At 39.8% G+C, this 20932-nt stretch overlaps 1 protein-coding gene across 4 annotated transcripts in view; it reads right to left on the bottom strand.

The window, feature by feature from the left end:
* The window catches only part of LOC115220334, a 311427-nt gene that overhangs the window by 152176 nt on the left and 138319 nt on the right, over positions 1-20932 (bottom strand). The window lies entirely within an intron of this gene.

Genomic DNA, 20932 nt, shown 5'->3' with positions numbered 1-20932 from the left:
GAAGACCTTCTTTAACCTGGGATGTTGGTGTTTATCCTTTCCCTACCCACTGTCTTCAGCGCTTGACATTTTTATAGAGAACCCATTTCTCATCACCAGTTACTATTCAATCCAAAACAGGTTCATTCATGATATGTGACAGCAAAGAAGAGCACACATTCACTCTCTGCATGCAATTAGACTCAGAAAGTTTGTGAGAAACCCATTGACCCAATTTGCTGACTTTTCTGATGGCATGCAGGTGTCGATGAATGGTTGAATGACCAAATCCAAGCTTCTATGCTAGCTCCTCAACAGTTACGATGGGATTTTGTTCCACCAGGGTTAGCAGATCTTCCAGGAGGAAATTCCTCTCCTAGGCTGTGGAATTTCTGGAACCACTGTTGACACTGGCTTATGCTTATTGTCAGATCCCCATATACTGCATAAATATTCCTTGCACTTTCCGTTGTGTTGATGCCTTTATTGAACTCATGAAGCAAAATATGCCAAATATACTCCTTTGTCACTTCCAATATAACTTGGAAAAAAAATAACTGTTAAAATCGAAGTGCACTCTTCAAAACTTGCACTAATAATAAGGACAAGGTAAAATTACTACCTGCTTTTATAACAAGTCGATGCAGGTAGTTTTATCCCATACCCCTCTGACTTTTAGTTCATGCAATTGAAAAATACTGCATTATTTACGGGATAACCCTATATATATATATATATATATATATATATATATGTGTGTGTGTGTGGTGTGTGTATATATATATATATATATAATATATATATATATACACTAGTCTGCTCAGAGTAAAAGGCAGACTGTATGATGCATGTGTACGAACAGCCATGCTACATGGCAGGGAAACATGGGCCGTGACTGCTGAGGACATGCGTAAGCTCGCGAGGAATGAAGCCAGTATGTTCCGATGGATGTGTAATGCCAGTGTGCATACTCGACAAAGTGTTAGTACCTTGAGAGAAATGTTGGACCTAAGAAGCATCAGCTCTGGTGTGCAAGAGAGACGATTGCATTGGTATGGTCATGTGGCGAGAATGGATGAAGATAGGTGTGTGAAAAAGTGCCAATCCCTAGCAGTTGAGGGAACCCGTGGAAGAGGTAGACCCAGGAAAACCTGGGATGAGGTGGTGAAGTACGACCTTCGAAATTTAGGCCTCACCGAAGCAATGACTAACAACCGAGGCCTTTGGAAATATGCTGTGCGTGAGAAGACCCAGCAAGACAAGTAAGTCCAGCCCACTTATGCATGTCTTTCCTCTCTTGGACACACAAAGACCTGTTGAGGCAAGCGAAGTCGAAATCGAACCTCATCCGACGACAGGCACTCATGCCAACCTCCCTTCAATGGATACTAAACTCTGCTTGCGAAGACCTGTTGGGGCAAGTGAAATCGGAATCGAAATTGAACCAATCCTATGACTGGCACCTGGCAGTTGCCAGGACTGCTGGACTGACTCCTGTGCAGGTGGCAAGTGAAGAAAACCCATTTTGACCCTGTGCTTGAGGAGATCCATTGAGTCAAGTACACCAACATCAAAATCAATGGAAACTGCAGTTGTGATCCCTGTGCCGGTGGCATGTAAAAAACACCATCTGAACGTGGCCGAGGCCAGCTCGCCTAGACTGGCTTCCGTGCCGGTGGCACGTAAAATACACCAATCCGATCATGGCCATTGCCAGCCTCGCCTAGCACCTGTACAGGTGGCATGTAAAAAACACCCACTACACTCACGGAGTGGTTGGCATTAGGAAGGGCATCCAGCTGTAGAAACACTGCCAGATCAGACTGGAGCCTGGTGCAGCCTTCTGGCTTCCCAGATCTCCAGTCGAACCGTCCAACTCATGCTAGCATGGAGAACGGACGTTAAACGATGATGATGATGATGATGATGATGATAATGTACATGCATACATATATAATATATATAATGTACATACATACATGTATATATATATATACATGATGTACATATGTATATATGTAAAACACATCTACATACGTCTAGATATATACTGGCACAAAACAACACTTAAACAATAATTAAAAGTATGGAAATTTAGATAATGAAGGTATGTCTTATTCAAGAAGGAGGGGTGGATGAGGTAGCAAACGAAAGTTGGTGAGTTGGCAGTGAAACTTCAGTGAATAACACGGTCAGTCTATTATTGGTTTGTTGGGGTTGGCAGGAACAATTCTATACCTATATTTACATAATCAGAGCTGACACTTTGATTGGGATGGCACGTTCTAACTTGTAGTTCGAAGGACACTGCGGAAAGATTACAAGCTTAGAATACTTATGAGGATAATGATGATGATAGTGGTGGTGGTGGTTGTAGTGGTGATGGTAGTGATGGTGGAGGTGGTGCTTGCAGTGGTGGTTATGTTGGAGATGGTGATGATGGTAGTGTCAGCTGCAGTGGTTGTGGTGGCGGCGGTGGTGGTGGTAGTGGGGGGATGGGGGTTGATGATGATGATGTTTATGGTGATTTAACATTGGCAAGGATGACAATCATGTTTATGATGACAGTGGATGGTGGTTGTGTTTATGATGATGGCACTGAAGTGATGTTGGGGATAATGATGATGATGGTGGTGGTGGTGGTGATAGTGGTGGTGGTGGTGGTGGTGGTGGTGGTGGTGATGGTGGTGGTGGTGGTGGTGGTTGTGGTGGTAGCAGTGGCAACGACGATAGTGGTGGTGATGGTGGCAGTGACAGCGGTGATGGTAGTGGTGATGGTAGGGCGGCGAATTGGCAGAATCGTTAGCACGCCGGACGAAATGCTTAGCAGTATTTCGTCTGCCGCTATGTTCTGAGTTCAAATTCCGCCGAGGTCGACTCTACCTTTCATCCTTTCAGGGTCGATTAAATAAGTGCCAGTTACGCACTGGGGGTCGATGTAATCGAATTAATACGTAAGTTTGTCCTTGTTTGTCCCCTCTATGTTTAGCCCCTTGTGGGTAATAAAGAAATAGGTAGTGGTGGTGGTGGTGGTGGTGGTGGTGGAGGTGGTGGTGGTGGTGATGATGAATACAATCAAGACAATGACAGATATAACAATAAGAGCAATGACAATAAAAGTCAATGTCATCATCATCATCATCATCATCATCATCATCATCATCATCATCATCATCATCAGTTTCATTGTCATCATTATCCTCATCAGCATCATCATTACCTTTATACTCATCATTGTTGTCATCATCGTCATCGTCATCATTGTCATCATAATAATATTGATGCTGACAGAGAAAGATTCATTAAATCAACTAATTAATTGGCATTTTTGGTCCAGTGCTGATGGTTTTGAAATTGCAGTTGTTGTGTATTTGTTTAATGAAAATCTCGTTCTGAAATTAAGTCTTAATGAAAACAGATTAAAAGTTGGTAAATAAATTATTGATGGGAGAGTAAGAGAGAAAATGGGAAAGATAGAGTGGGAGAGAGTGACACAACATAGTAGGAGGGAGGGAGGGAGGGAGGGAGGGGGAATGAAAGAAAGGGAGGGAGGAAGGAAGGAAGGAAAGAAGGAAGGAAGGAAGGAAGGGGGAGGGGAGACAGAAAGAAAGAGAAAAAGAGAAAGAAAGAAAGAAAGAAAGAAAGAAGGTAGGAGGAAAGAAAAGAAGGAAGAAAAAGAGAAAAAGAACGATAAGAAGAAAGGAATGGTAGGAAAGTGAAAGAGTTAAAAATTTAAAATGAAGGAAGGTGAGGATTGTTTTTTAGAAAAAATTGGAGACGGAAATAATGAATGAGAAAGAAGGAAGAAATGAAAGAAGAGACAGATGAAAAAAAAAGAAAAATGTAAAATAAATTAGAGGAAAAGAGAAAGAGCAGATGAAAAAAAAATAGAAAAGAAGAAACGAATTGGAATGAAGAATGAAATTTGTAAAATTGAATCATCATCATCATCATCATCGTTTAACATCTGCTTTCCATGCTGGCATGGGTTGGATGGTTTGATCTGGCAAAGCTTCTACAGCTGGATGCCTTTCCTAATGCCAGCCACTCTGAGAGTGTAGTGGGTGCTTTTATGTGCCACTGGCACAAGGGCCAGTCAGGCGGTACTGGCGATGGCCATGCTCAAATGGTGTTTTTTATGCACCACCTGCACAGGAGCCACTCCAGTGGCACTAGCAACAACCTCGCTCGAATGTTGCTTTTCATGTACCACCAGCACAAGTGCCAGTAATTTTTTTGAAAACCAGTGGATATATTCCACTGAATTTTAGGTAAATAATCCTTCGAACAGATAATGAACACAGGTTCATGTGTCACATAGCTAGCTAGAGGTAATGGCCTCTTGGAGCTAATCAACAGCAGCATTCGTCCTAATTTTCTGGGCTGCCATGTTAGCTTGGCAATAACTATTAATATCCAGTACCGCTGCCGTAGTCTCCTTTAGAGAGACTGAGAAATATTAATATTTCTATAGTGTATATATATATATATATATATATATATATATATAGGATATAAAAAGCATCAGATGTGATGTGCAAGAGTGACGCTTGCGATGGTATGGTCATGTGCTGCGGATGGATGAGGAGAGATGTGTGAAGAAGTGCCACTCCCAAACAGTTGAAGGTATCAGGGGGAGAGGTAGACCCAGGAAGACATGGGATGAGGTAGTCAAGCATGACCTCAGAGCGTTGGGCCTCACTGAGGCAATGGCGAAGGACCGAGATCTCTGGAGATATGCTGTGAATGCAAAGACTCGGGCTGCTTCCTGCATCAGTTTCGCATAGCCCCTGCCCATTCAAAGTACCCCGGATCCCAGAACGTCCCGCTGTGCTTGAGGAGACCTGTTGAGTCAAGTATATGAACATGAACATCGAAATAAATATCAATGGAAATAGTAGTTGTGATGCCTGTGCCGGTGGCACATAAAAAGACCATCCGAACGTTGCCAGCGTCGCCTTGGCTGGCTTCCGTGCCGCTGGCACGTTAAAAGCTCCAACCGATCGTGACCGATGCCGGACCCCCCCCTGGCACCTGTGCAGGTGGCACGTAAAAAGCACCCACTACACTCACGGAGTGGTTGGCGTTAGGAAGGGCATCCAGCCGTAGAAACTCTGCCAGATCAGACTGGAGCCTGGAGCAGCCCCTGGCTTCCCAGACCCCGGTCGAACTGTCCAACCCATGCTAGCGCGGAAAACGGACGTTAAACGATGATGATGATGATGATGATATATATATATATATATATTATATAAAATCATTCAGTCTGTCTGTGTGTGTGTCTTCTAGGATCTTGGGCATCCTCCATCCGATTGCGCTCAAATTTGATATGTAGATACCAACAGTATCAAGGCATGTATAAGTCTTGAAAAAACTACAAAAATCAATTCCAGGTGAGAATGCAATTGATAAAGCTGTGGGAACATGCATTTCTATGCGCAAGTACATCAGCTGTTGCAATCAATACTATGCGTACACGAGAAAAATGCACATGCAGTTTGCACAATAAAAGCCGGCTGGCTTGAAATAATGCCACAAAATGTAGTATATTTAAGAGACCAAAAAAGTAAGATGCAAAAGAGATATTTTCTTCAAACTTGGCATGAAGGAAGGAAAGACTATTTGGTTTCTCAAGAAGTTTTTTTTTTGCCTCAACATCATTTAACAAAACCCAAAATTTTATTGAAATAAAGGCATGCATAATTATTTTTTAATGAAAAGAAAACACTGATTGCTTTTTATTCAGCAGATATGATTCAGCAACGTCCATTGGACGGGGGGCATTTTGCTCGTATATATATATATATATATATATATATATATATATGTATATATATATTAGACATACATACAGATAGATAGATATATGTGCTGTGGCTTGCTAAGAAAATGCTTGTATTGATTTGCTTGGTGTGGAGGACAATAATACTGCTATGGCAGCCCTGTGTGAAGCCACAATATAACATAAGAATTTGGTAACTTTGGAACCAAGGAACTTTGAAAACACTTTGGAAAAGATGCTGTTAAGAAAGATACTGTCAGCTTAAACCAAGTCAGACTGAACAGATTTCTTACGATTAAAAGTGCTTCTAACCATGACCACTACTACTCTGCTACAACATCCCATATTTTCATATATCAGGGACTTCATAAGCCAATGAGTCCTTTATTTAATATTCAAAATTGTAAGGTAAAGATCTGAGGGATTTCTGGTTGCTATTTCTAGCTGGTTAAGCAACCACTTTTTTAACCAAATTTTATCAATGGACCCGTTTGATTTCTGTGTTACTCAAACGGACCTTCAGAACCATTCGATGTTTTAAAAAATACTATTTTCGTAATCAAACATTATTAGGAATTGCATAAAAAAATTTGGTAAAATATTTTGGGCTTTGTAGAAGTATAAGCAGATAAATTTTTACACCAAAACCTTATATGGATCTTTAAGGGTTGTGTGAACACTCTGAGAACCACTGGTCTCAAGGAATGAGTAGTGCCCATGGCCTTCCCTGTATCTCATTAGAGTGAGGTAGATTCCATTGATGTGCTTCTTGTTGACTTTTCTGAAACAGATGATTTGTTGTTGATGTTGTTGTTGTTTTTGTCGTCGTCATCGTTTGGCTCAATGTGAACCCTGACTAGACTGTCACTTATAATTAAGAGACATTCCCGCCATAGCCACCTCTTCCTTCTAACACTTCATTATTTGATGTGTCTTTCCTTTGAGGTTGAATTTCTTTGCAGTCACTTGACCTGTTAGAAAAAGCAGTTAAAGTCCCCAAATTCTTTCCTTCATATCATACCCTGTAGCAGATATTGGTGCTGTGATTGTTGTTGCAGTTCAGCTCAAGATTGTTCTGATGATGGATGGAAGCACTCCGTCGGTTACGACGATGAGGGTTCCGGTTGATCCGAATCAACGGAACAGCCTGCTCGTGAAATTAACGTGTAAGTGGCTGAGCACTCCACAGACACGTGTACCATTAACGTAGTTCTCGGGGATATTCAGCGTGACACAGAGAGTGACAAGGCTGGCCCTTTGAAATACAAGTACAACATAAACAGGAAGTAAGAGTGAGAGAAAGTTGTGGTGAAAGAGTACAGCAGGGATCACCACCATCCCCTGCCGGAGCCTCGTGGAGCTTTAGGTGTTTTCAATCAATAAACACTCACAACGCCCGGTCTGGGAATCGAAACCGCGATCCTATGACCGCGAGTCCGCTGCCCTAACCACTGGGCCATTGTGCCTCCACTGTTCTGATGAAACAAACCCATAACCAAATGTTTTCCAGTCATAACAAACCCAGATAGCAATGATGTGGTTTGAAGCCTATTTGGCTACTATTGTTAGCAAGTGGAGCAACCATTCAGAAGCAACCTTTATTATCTTGCCTAGAATAGACATTGTATAGAGAGACTTGTGTACTCTAACACTTAATCTTTTCATAGAGAGGATTAACAGGCTATAAAACCACGTTTCAGATTGTGTGTTAATACAAGACAACCAAAGCACGTTTTACCGATCATTGCACAACAAATGGCTGCTACTGCAAATAAATATTACTGGTTTCTCTTTTAGTTGTTTCGGTCAATGAACTGTGGTCATGCTGGGGCATCACCTTGCAGAGTTTTAATCAAACAAATCATCCCCAGTTATAAAGAAATAGGGATAACAAACGCACACACACACACACACACACATGTGTTTATGTGCGTGGTGTATGTATCATCATCATCATCATTATAATCATCATCATCATCGTTTAACGTCCGTTTTCCATGCTGGCATGGGTTGGACGGTTTGACTGAGGACTGGCAAGCTAGAAGGCGGCACCAGGCTCCAATCTGATCTGGCAAGGTTTCTACAGCTGGATACCCTTCCTAAAGCCAACCACTCTGAGAGTGAAGCAGGTGCCTTGTACCAAAAGTGTGCATGTATCAAAAGTGATAAAAATCAAACATCCAGTCAACATCATGATATTTGGAGTGATCACTAGTGATGGCGATGTTATACCTCCATTCATCTTCCCACATGGCCTCATACTCAGCACAGAGGCCTGTATCAAGTGCCCTGAAAGAGATAGTGCTTCTCTGGGTGAAGAGAGTGGCTCCTAGAAAACCCTATGTCTGGCAACAGGACTCTGCACCATACCACACAAGCAGGAGAACCCAGACATAGCTTTCAGACAATTTCTGCGACCGTGTCACCCCTAACATCTGGCCACCTAATTACCCAGACTGCAATGTATATATGTATATATACATATATGTCATACATACATATATATATATATATATATATATATATATATATAATACACACACACATACATATATATATATATATATATATATATATATGCACACATATACATACATACACATATGTATGTTTGCTGGATGAAACGAGAAAAGGAAGTCAACGCATGAACGTACATACATTATTAAATTTTTAATTGGCAGAAACATATAAAAGTGACAAAATGCCTCAATGGCCAACAGATGCACGCCTGCCACCTGAATGCAACTCCCAGTACTTAAACCAACGCATGGAATGTCAAAATAAAACCCACATAATAGCACTACATAACACACTGCATAATATATGTAGGCTTTCTGCAGCTGACTCTCATAAAATGAAAAAGGAGATTTTTGTTAAAATTCTGGTTCGTTTATTGCATTTCTTAATTTTTTTTTTAGCACCTTACTCAGTCAAGCAGCACATACCTGTCCTTCATGCAAGAAATGCTACAAATACATATATATATATATATATATATATATATATATATTAGGAGTGGCTGTGTGGTAAGTAGCTTGCTTACGAACCACATAGTTCCGGGTTCAGTCCCACTGTGCGGCACCTTGGGCAAGTGTCTTCTACAATAGCCTCGGGCTGACCAAAGCCTTGTGAGTGGATTTGGTAGATGGAAACTGAAAGAAGCCTGTCATATATATGTGTATGAGTATCTGTGTGTGTGTGTGTGTGTGTATGTGTGTGTATATGTTTGTGTGTCTGTTTTTGCCACCACCGCCACAATATCGCTTGACAACTGATGCTGGTGTGTTTACGTCCCCATAACTTAGTGGTTCGGCAAAAGAGACCGACAGTATAAGTACTAGGCTTACAAAGGGTCGATTTGTTCGACTAAAGGCAGTGCTCTAGCATGGCCACAGTCAAATGATTGAAACAAGTAAAAGAGAGTAAAGAGTATATATATATATATATATATATTACACAACAGGCTTCCTTCAGTTCCCATCTACCAAATCCTCTCACAAGGCATTGGTTGGCACAAGGCTACAGTAGAAGACACTTGCCCAAGGTGCCATGCAGTAGGACTGAAACCAGAACCATATGGTTGGGAAGCAAGCTCCTTACCACACAGCCACGCCTGTGCCTTTATATATAGTATGTATGTATGATGTATTATGATTGTATATATATATATATATATTATATATATATATATATATGTGTGTGTGGTGTGTGTGTGTGTGTGTGTGTATATATATATAACATTTGCAGAAAACAAATCTGAAAGAAGAAGCACACTCTAAGATGTAGAGCAGTATATATTAAAAATGGGGCAGGCCAGTTTATGGGATTACCTTAGGTTTGCCGTCCATAAAGAGTTTAGCTTTATGGCATATCATCAGAACCCAAGACCTATTGATCCAAGGCTTCTTTTGGTATCTGATAATACGCCATAAATCTAAACCCTTTATGGACAGGAAAACTAAGGTAATCCCCTAAACCAGTCTTCCCCATTCTTAATTTTAATATATATATATATATATACTCTGGAGTAGAAAAGAACATATATATGTATGCGGCGAGGTAGCAGAATCGTTGGCACACCAGGCAAGAAGTTTAGCGGTATTTTGTCTGTCTGTGTTCTGAGTTCAAATTCCATAGAGGTTGACTTTGCCTCTCATCCTTTCAGGGTTGATAAATTAAGTACCAGTTGCATACTAGGGTTGATCTAATCAACTGGCCCCCTCCCACAAAAATCTCAGGCCTTGTACCTAGATTAGAAAAGAATATATATATATATACGTATGTGTTGGTGCACATGTGCATGCATGCATATATACATGTATATATATATATATATATATATATATATATATAATATATATATGCATATATACATGTATATATATATATATATATGCATATATACATGTATATATATATATATATGCATGCATGCTTGCACATGCACAATAGCACAAACATAGTCAGATAGAGAAACTTAGCTCTAGGAAGTTTACACATAAAGATATTTTAACACGTGTGCATGCACTGATTGGTTGGCTCTGTGTTGCCTTAGTGTGTGTATGTGTTGTCAGCCAGACCCATCTATCAACTTAGATAAATAAAGATAAATAAGCTGTGTTGTTACAACAACTGCCAGTCCAGAATGTAAGAAGATTTAATATGTCGATTGTGAAGATGTGTCTTACCTCACTTTGACTTCACACACACACACATATAAATATACATACATATATAGCACACACCACATATCATACATACATACATACATACATACATACATACATACATACATATATATATATGTTATTATATACATTATATATATATATATCTATATATATTATATATATATATATATATATATATATATATACATATATATATACATATATACAAACTCACATATACATATATATAGGCGCAGGAGTAGCTGTGTGGTAAGTCGCTAGCTTACCACCCACATGGTCCCGGGTTCGGTGTCCCACTACATGGCACCTTGGGCAAGTGTCTACTATAGCTTTGGGACAACCAAAGCCTTGTGAGTGGATATGGTAGATGGAAACTGGGAGAAGTCTGTCGTATATGTATATATATATATGTATATGTATGATGTGTGTGTATATATTTGTGTGTCTGTTTCTCCCCACCCAACATCGCTTGACAACCAATGCTGGTGTGTTTACATCCCTGTAACTTAGTGGTTCGGCAAAAGAGACCGACGGAATAAGTACTAGGCTTACAAAGAATAAGCTCTGGGGTTGATTTGCTCGACTAAAGGCAGTGCTCCAGTATGGCCACACTCAAATGACTGAAACAAGTAAAAGAGTAAAAGAGATACATAGACATACATAAATATATGTATGTGTGTGTATATATACATGTGTATATATAAAGAGAAAAAAAGCTCTGGGGTTGAGTCATTTGACTAAAATCCTTCAAGGCAGTGCCCCAGCATGGCCACAGTCTACTGACTGAAGCAAGTAAAAGAAAAAAGACACACACACCAGTTCTCACTCACATTCACACATATACACATAAACATACAAATATATTCTTACATCCATTTTCTCTCTTTCTCCCTCTCTCTCTCTTTCTTCCTCTCTCTCATTCTCCCCCTCTCCCTCTCCTCCATATAAACATTATTTCTCCATCTTACTCTAATTGGACAACTAATCAACAAACTGTACTAAAATTATATTGATTCTACTGTTTACACGGTTCACATCCCTGGTAGACACCCATGGGTGTCTGGTTATGGCTATATACATCTATACACCCACTCACCTCTTGCTAACCACACATATCAATCTGTCTGCCCGTCTGTCTGTTTGTATGAGTAATTCATCTATATACATGAATATAAGCATGCTAACATGTATGTATGCGTATCCGTGTATGCATATATATATGTGCTTGTGTGTTTATACATATCATCAATCATCATCATCATCATCATCGTCTAATGTCCCCTTTCCATGCTGGCATGGGTTGGACAGTTTGACTGGGGACTGGTGAGCCAGATGGCTGCACCAGGCTCCAATCTGATCTGGCAGAGTTTCTACAGCTGTATGCCCTTCCTAACACGAACCACTCTGAGAGTGTAGTGGTTGCTTTTACATACCACCAGCACGAGGGCTAGTAAAGCAGTACTGGCGACAGCCATGCTCAAATGGTGTTTTTTATGTGCCACCTGTACAGGGACCAGTCCAGTGGCACTGGCAACAACCTCGCCCAAATGTGGTTTTTTCACGTTCCACCGGCACAAGTGCCAGTAAGGCGACACTGGTAACAATCAAGCTCGAATGGAGCTTTTTATGTGCCACTGGCACAGGAGCCAGTCAGCGGCCCTGGCAATGATCATGCTCGGATGGTGCTTTTAACGTTCCACTTGCACAGGTGCCAATCAGATGGTGCTGTCATCAGCCACGTCAGCGAATTTGATTTTGATTGTGATTTCACTTGCCTCAACAGGTCTTCGCAAGTAAAGTTTAGTGTCCAACAAAAGAAAGGTATGCATAAGTAGGCTGGTTACACCCCTGGCATAGGCCAAAGGTCTTCCTGGGTCTACCTCTTCCACAGATTCCCTCAACTGTTAGAGCGTGACACTTTTTCACACAGCTATCCTCATCCATTTACACCACATGACCATACCAACGCAGTCGTCTCTCTTGCACACCACATCTGATGCTTCTTAGGTCCAACCTTTGTCTCAAGGCACTTACTCTCTGTTATGTATGCACCCTACATTACACATCCAGCAGAGCATACTGGCTTCATTTCTTGCAAGTTTACGCATGTTCTCAGCAGTCACGGCTCATGTTTCACTGCCATGTAGCATATATATATATATATATATATATATTATATATATATACAAGAGTATTATTATAGTAGATTATCTCAGTAACCATGGGAGCTATGAAAAAATACAAAGCCCAGCATCACCACTGGATCATTCTACACATCTGTGTAATTTTTTGCGCAATTCCACCCAGCCGTTTGACCATGAATCCCAAGACAAGATAGAATCGCCCATGTCAAATTTATATGTATATATATATTATATATGTATATATATGTGTGTGTGTGCGTGTGTTTATGTGTGTGTATGTGTGTGTGTGTGTGTGTGTGTATATTCATATATATATACACACACAAGGGCATCCTTGTCATTAGGAAGTGCATCAAGCTGTAAAAAGCATGTCAAATCAGACTGGAACCTGGTGCAGCTCTGCAGCTTGCCAGCTTTGGTCAAACTGTCCAACCCATACCAGCATGGAAAACAGACATCAAAAGATGATGATGATGATGAGGCTGATTTGCGCATATTAGGAGTGCAGTATAGCTGAATGATAAAGAAGTTTTCATCACAATCACAAAGTCCCAGGATCAGTCCTACTGTCAGGCATCTAGGATAAGCCTCTTTTCTGATAGCCTGAAGTCATGTACACGCACATGCCACACACACACACACCACACACACACACATACATTGTACCTCTGGCCAATGAGCTTTGAAGAGTCATCTCACCACTAAGAACTTTATAGGTGCAAAACCACTAGTAACTCCCAGACCAACCATAACCAAAAACCATATCAAATATATACGTATATCTACACACACATGTGTTGGGTGCAGATGAATGAGAGACTAACAAAACTGCTTGTAACACCAAAGATGAACTGAAGGCAAGGATTATGGCAGCATTCACCAACTTAAACAAGGAGAGCATCCAGAAGAGTTGCAGGAAATTCTAAAGTTGTCTGGAGGCTGTGGTTGGAACCAATAGTGATTTTATTGAATAAATTTACTCTTTAGTATTTCAAGATATTTTAATGTAATTTTAGTAAATATATCTGTTAAAACTGAGCAACAGCATGAAAGCCACTACTTGTTGATTTATATTTTCATTCCAATTAACAGATCCTACTCATTGCAAATTCATATCTGAAGAATCATGTTTTTTTTGTTTTTTTTCTCCAGATGGTCCATCTCACTACTTGCGGTCTCATATCATTTCCTCTGTAAGGTTCAGCATCTTAAAATCAGCCTTTACTAGTGTAATATCTGGTCATCTAAAACCAGTGTGAAACTGTGAAGCTGATGGATAAGATCGGCTGAAATGGATCTATAATACTCTATACTTTGACTAATACACACACACACACACATTAATGCATTAAATTTTGTTTCTCCTGTTTGTTCCACCAAACCTGTGCCATGAGTATGAATGCAGACAATCTGCTACAGTGTTTTGGTAATGTTAGTCATTTCCTCCTACATAAACGGTTTCATGCAGATGCCATTTAGTCATCCTTGTTCTTTAATACTTGTCATTTTTCATCTTTAACCCTTTAGCATTTAAACCGGCCATATCCGGCAAGAAGTATTCTGCCTGTTTTATGTTCAAACTGACCAGATCTGGTCTCTCACACCAACCCTACAATATCATTTTAAAAATTAACAGCTACCTCATCAAAATCTCATAACTACAAGATAATGCATGATTAGTTCGAGGCAATGTGGATAAAAAAGCATTAATTTTGGCAGAACAATGTGAACACTAAAGGGTTAAAAAAAAGTCCCATCCAAATCTTAATAATGAGAGATTTAATTTCAACAAGAAAGATTTGGGGTAGGTGCCTCAAAAGTGGGCACATGCAAACACAATCACAGTGCCACAAATGGAATATAAAACACATGACTATCTCATATATTTAACCTATTTGCCTGTAGCACAATCTGTTGTAAGACTAGCTTCCACAGACTGAAATGTGTGAGGACTGATGGTGGTATGTACATGATAAATACTAAGCACTAAGCAGAGATTTTGCTAATCCAAAATCTATGCTAATCCCTACTGTAATGGTGTCAAACACGTGTGAATGAAATTTTATATATAATACATTTATTTATTTGTAATACCTGTATTGATGTATATTCTTATTAATTAATGTATATAAAAGCAGTGAGCTGGCAGAATCATTAGCACACCAGGCAAAATGCTTAGTGGTATTTTGTCTGTCGCTACATTCTGAGTTCAAATTCTGCCGAGGTCAACGTTACCTTTTATCCTTTTGGGGTGATAAATTAAGTACCAGTGAAACAGTGAGGTTGGTGTAATCAACTAGTCCCCTCCCCCAAAACTTCGGGCCTTGTGCCTTTATTAGAAAGGATAAACTTAAGTATATGGTTGCATAATAGGCGCAGGAGTGGCTGTGTGGTAAGTAGCTTGTTTACCAACTACATGGTTCTGGGTTCAGTCCCACTGCGTGGCACCTTGAGCAAGTGTCTTCTACTATAGCCTCGGGCTGACCAAAGCCTTGTGAGTGGATTTGGTAGACGGAAACTGAAAGAAGCCCGTCGTATATATATATATATATATATATATGCGTGTGTGTGTTTGTGTGTCTGTGTTTGTGCCCCACAACATCGCTTGACAACCGATGCTGGTGTGTTTATGTCCCCGTTACTTAGCGGTTCGGCAAAAGAGACCGATAGAATAAGTACTGGGCTTACAGAAGAATAAGTCCCGGGGTCGAGTTTCTCGATTAAAGGCGGTGCTCCAGCATGGCCGCAGTCAAATGACTGAAACAAGTAAAAGAGTAAAAGAGTAAAGAGATATGTTGGAAAGCTTATGGATTTGGTTGGGGCTAAAAATACGCAGCACTACACATATATTTAAGAATATAGTTCTCATTACTGACACATGTGCGAAACTAGTTTGGTAAAACGCTTGTAAGAGCCTAGCAGGCATGAAGGTCCACTGTTAAAAACGATTCTTTAAACAGTCAGTAACGGTCTTCTAAGGACACAAGTGGCCAGTTGGAGTATATACATACACAGACATGTCAAAAATAAATAGACAGCATCATTTTTGGAAGATTTATTTCTAGAAATAAAATAATGTTATTTAATGCATTTAAATACTAATTCTAGTGTATAGGAGACATGTCTTATTTAGTTTTTAATTATTTAACCTGTCTGGGTATTGTACTGATGAGTAGATTCTGCACAAATGAATAGTGATCGAATGAAGGAATGAGGGGGTGTCTATTTACTTTTGATATGTCAGTGTACATACATACGTGGGGGGAGAGAGAGGAAGAGAAGGGGGAGAGGGGAGAGAGGGGGAGAGAGGGGGAGAGAGAGAGAGTGTGTGTGTGTGTGTCTGTGAGATGAACTAAACATAAGAGAATCTTTGCCCCATATAGAAATTACAGGCCCACTCAGAAGCATATTAGTTTGGTGCAGCAAGTCCTACAAGACCAGTAGTTATTGGGATACAGAATTTGTAAGGGGTTAACTTTTCTTAGATGAGCAGCTAAAGAGCAGAAGGACCCCATCTTTTTCTGAATATATCACAAAACCCTTCCATATTACCAGCAGGTATCTCGGGTCATCAGCATTTTGTGCTTTAGCCTGTACACTTTACTTGAATGGGACAAGCAAGGGCGCTTTTTGCCAAACCACTGACTTATGGGGACATCCCACTTACCAGTTTCACTTGTGATTTAAAAAACAAAAATAAACTCAACAATTTGAAATGGAACATCTTATTGACAGCAAAATCAAACAATAGCAATAACTGACCTTGCAACCTATGTGCAACTGGGAGCTTTGAAATTCCCTTCCCCAAAACCTCCCTTCTCAACAGACAATCAAAATGTCTCACATTATCCTGACATAAAATATTTAAAGTTGAAATTTACAGGTATATAAACAACAAGCAGGTGTATTAGTTTGATGCTTGGGAAAGTGAGAAAGTCTTTTACATTTCGAGCCCATGCTCTTTGACAGAAAGGAACATGAGGAAATAAACACAGAGAGAGAATAAAAAAACTTTTGGAGTTAGCAGTCAATCATGGCGACTGGCCCCAGAAGTGTATGTAGACCCTCACCTAGCTCATGATGGCAGGTGTTAACATGCAGTCATGTGTCAAAAACCTGGTTCTAACACGACCTAAAAAGGTCCCTTCTTTCCGATTGCACCAATTAAAATATTTAAACATTGATAAACCTACCACTTGCTCAAACAGGTACTTCTACACTGCAAGCATTTTGACTTAGCTTTCAAGTAACTCTACGCTCATAAACACTGACGCCACCTTTTTACCTCAACTCACATTTGACCTTTTTAACCCACACATTTATATGCATGAACATTAACAAACTGTTTTAGCTTTGCCTTTTTCCTTACTGCACAAATCAATAAGTATTTGTTTATACACCATTAGATTTTATGCATTTGTCTTTTTATTTATTTCCACTTTAGTTTCTATTATTTTATGCCACTTCATTTTGATATTGTATTCTTTTTTTCACATCTCCTATAGTAACCTGCATGTTATCTTTACATGCACGCCTATATGCTTTATTTCATTTTTAACACTTTTAACCCTTTCGTTACTGTATTTCTGTTGAGATGCTCTGTGTTTCTTTCAATTACTTTTAAATATAACAAAGAATTTAGTAAAATAACTTCGTTATCATTCAGCTTGTGTTAGGAACATAAATTGTGAATTAGGTTTGGTGGAAGATTTTAATTCAGAACTCATGAAACAAGACATTTGTACTACAGAGCAGAGGTGCTTTCAGCCAGGTTGGTCACGAAAGGCTTAACACACATATTATCATATACTCTTTTCTATTTACTCTTTTACTTGTTTCAGTCATTTGACTGCGGCCATGCTGGAGCACCGCCTTTAGTCGAGCAAATCGACCCCAGGACTTATTCTTTTGTAAGCCCAGTACTTATTCTATCGGTCTCTTTTGCCAAACCGCTAAGTGACGGGGACGTAAACACACCAGCATCGGTTGTCAAGCGATGCTAGGGAGACAAACACAGACACACAAACACACACACCCATATATATATATATATACACATATACGACAGGCTTCTTTCAGTTTCCGTCTACCAAATCCACACACAAGGCATTGGTCACCCGGGGCTATAGTAGAAGATACTTGCCCAAGGTGCCACGCAGTGGGACTGAACCCGGAACCATGCAGTTAGTTAGCAAGCTACTTACCACACAGCCACTCCTGCGCCATATATATATGTGACTATAGGTATTCCTATATTTTACACCTTTTTAAATTATACATAACCTCTCTTCACCTGTCCATATACTTCTGAACAAACTGTATGTCTTTGTTTTTTTATGTAATCCTATTTATTGCACAAATTCACCTTCTGATATTTTACAGCATTAGAATTTTTACTTATATCTTATTTATTTCATTCAATTCACTTTATATATTTCAAATGTGTCTTTATTACTATAATGTTTCATTATTCCAGAGACCACCTCTTGGCCACTACTGTTCTCAAGCGTATTCTGATCCAATGTGGTAGCACCAATCAGGGTCCCTGTTATGGCTTAATTGGTATGTCACAGAATAACCCCCTGAAGAAGGTCACTTACACACAACCCAACAGAATCTGAGCACATGGGATCCTTCAGCTCTTTAGCTACTCATCTAATGGAAGTTAACCCCTTACAAATTCTATATCCCAATAACTATGGGGCTTGTGGGACTTGTGGCACCAAACTAACACAAAATTAAAAGACTGATTCTGCACAAATCATGCCCATTATAATGATATTCCTCATGGGGGTTGTTCAGCAGACCAAGAAACCAGCACCAACGCCATCACACTTTCTAAAAACACTGTGCAGTTGTGTCTTTCTCAATCCTCATTCACCACAGTGTTGAGAGAGTGCACCACACCATCATCATCATCATCATCATCATTTAGCATCCGCTTTCCATGCTAGCATGGGTTGGACGGTTCAACTGGGGTCTGTGAAGCCGGAAGGCCGCATCAGGCCCAGTCTGATCTGGCAGTGTTTCTACGGCTGGATGCTCTTCCTAACGCCAACCACTCCGTGAGTGTAGTGGGTGCTTTTTACGTGCCACCCGAAATTAACTCCCAGAGTGATACACTGGTAAATTTATTACAATTCACTTATACACAAAACCTAACCTCTGTTACTAAGATATATTAGTTTCTCTTTATTTTGGCACTTATTCATCATCATCATCATCTTTTAACGTTTGCTTTCCATGCTGGCATGGGTTGGAAAGTTTGACTGAGGACTGGCAAGCCAGTAGGCTGTGCCAGGCTCCAATCTGATCTGGCAAGGTTTCTACAGCTAGATGCATTTCCTAACGCCAATCACTCTGAAAGTATAGTGGGTGCTTTTTACATGCCACTGGCACAGAAGCCAGTCAAGCAGTACTGGCATTGACCACACTCACAGGAGCCAGTCAGGCGGCACTGGCACCGACCACACCTGAACGGTGCTTTTCACATGCCAGTCAGGTGGTACTGGCATTGGTCACAAACAACAATGATTCACTTGACTCAACAGGTCTTCTCAAGCACAGTATATTGCCCAATGATTGAAAGGTACCCTTAAATGGGTCAGTTACGTGACACTGGCACAAGCCACAGCTATGGTCTCACTTGGCTTGCCAGGTCTTACATACATTTAATTTACATATACTTATTCTACTAACATACATTCATATCATCTTAAATACCCATACATGCATTTATACTTAATCACCTAACAGTGTAACCCCATTATTTTTCTCATCATGTTTATCACTAACAACTATAAACCTTATTTATATTCATACATCTCTCTATAATATATTCACAGGCATTTAAGAATATACACATGTATATCTGTACATACATATATATATATATATATATATATATATATATATGTATATATATATGTATATATACATATAGGCGCAGGAGTGGCTGTGTGGTAAGTAGCTTGTCTACCAACCACATGGTTGCGGGTTCAGTCCACTGCGTGGCACCTTGGGCTAGTGTCTTCTACTATAGCCTCGGGCCGACCAAATCCTTGTGAGTGGATTTGGTAGACGGAAACTGAAAGAAGCCCATCGTATATATGTATATATATGTATGCGAGTGTGTATTTGTGTGTCTGTGTTTGTCCCCTAGCATTGCTTGACAACTGATGCTGGTGTGCTTATGTCCCCGTTACTTAGCGGTTTGGCAAAAGAGACCGATAGAATAAGTACTAGGCTTACAAAAGAATAAGTCCCGGGGTTGAGTTGCTCGACTAAAGGCGGTGCTCCAGCATGGCCACAGTCAAATGACTGAAACAAGTAAAAGAATAAAGAATAAAGAATATGTGTATGTGTTTGTGTGTGTGTCCATGTGTCTTTTTGATTAAAAGCATGTAAAGAATCATTATACAATACAATTCCCTTCTAATTCATTCTCATGTCACACACACACACTATTTCCGATTCATCACAAAAGTAAATCTTTTTTTTTTTTTTAACTTGACCGTTTAAATCAATGCAGTTTGTAACGTTAATACCACTTTTCTTTCTGTAAAAGACAACAAATTAATTGAATGCTTTCCTCATGAGATGAATTTCAACAAAACTTCAAAAAAATTTGCTCTTCTAATGTTTTAAATAACAACCTCCTAGATTTTTATTCTATGAATTCCATGATTTCACAAACTATTCATTTTAGCAACTGGTCCTGCATGGGCATCATTGCCATCATAATCATCATCATCATCATCATCATCATTTTAACTTATTCGCTTCTATACTAACATGGGTTAGAATTTGTTGAGCCAGATTTTCTATGGCTGGATGCCCTTCCTGTCACCAACCCTTACCTTTTTACCAAATAAGTTAATATTTCCCCCATGGCTGGATAAGTTTTCAAAGGAGATAAGAAAGAAGGACACCACTAGTAAAAACAAAAAAAAGCAAACACAAATATTCCCCACACACACACACAAGCACACATATTCAAACACAGACCCTAGGGATCTGTTGCCCTGCAGATGTAAATATCTGATGGGAAAGGCACAGGAATGGCTGTACGGTAAGAAGCTCGCTTCTCAACTGCATGGTTCCAGGTTCAGTCCCACCGCATGGCACCTTGAGGAAGGGTCTTCTATTATAGTCTCAAGCTGACCAAAGCCTCGTGAGTGGGTTTGGTAGACATAAACTGAAAGAAGCCCATCGTGTGTCTGTGTGTGAGTATGTGTGTGTGTGAATAAGTCACGTAACTGAAATAAGTGGATCTATTGTTTAAGAAAATACTATTTATTTGTTTAAGGGTTGTACTGGATAAATTGCGAAAATAA

This window comes from Octopus sinensis, linkage group LG16 (genome assembly GCF_006345805.1).
Source record: "Octopus sinensis linkage group LG16, ASM634580v1, whole genome shotgun sequence".
In the NCBI taxonomy this organism is placed as follows: Eukaryota; Metazoa; Mollusca; class Cephalopoda; order Octopoda; family Octopodidae; genus Octopus; species Octopus sinensis.
Note: the sequence above shows the minus strand (reverse complement) of the source record. Positions and strands in the feature narration are given on the sequence as shown.